Here is a 209-nt window from a genome sequence, read left to right on the forward strand (position 1 = left end):
CACGTGCTCGAGGCAGCTCAGTCCAAAAGAAAATGGGGTTTGGTGTAAATCTGGGGGTGTAATGTTATCATATATCACGCTACCTCGTAAAACCGACACTGAAGCCTGCCGGACAACAAATCACAGGTCAAAATTATGAGCTCTTCGTATTATGTGAATGCGCTTTTTAGCAAATATACGGCGGGGGGTTCTCTTTTTCCAAAAGCAGA

At 44.5% G+C, this 209-nt stretch overlaps 1 pseudogene across 1 annotated transcript in view; it reads left to right on the forward strand.

The window, feature by feature from the left end:
• Window positions 1-6: 6 nt before the first annotated feature.
• LOC104272025 overlaps window positions 7-209 on the forward strand; it is a 544-nt pseudogene continuing 341 nt past the window's right edge. The window contains exon 1 of the transcript XR_717799.1: window positions 7-209. The product of XR_717799.1 is annotated as a homeobox protein Hox-A7 pseudogene (transcript).

This window comes from Apaloderma vittatum, unplaced genomic scaffold (genome assembly GCF_000703405.1).
Source record: "Apaloderma vittatum isolate BGI_N311 unplaced genomic scaffold, ASM70340v1 scaffold39773, whole genome shotgun sequence".
Taxonomy (NCBI): Eukaryota; Metazoa; Chordata; class Aves; order Trogoniformes; family Trogonidae; genus Apaloderma; species Apaloderma vittatum.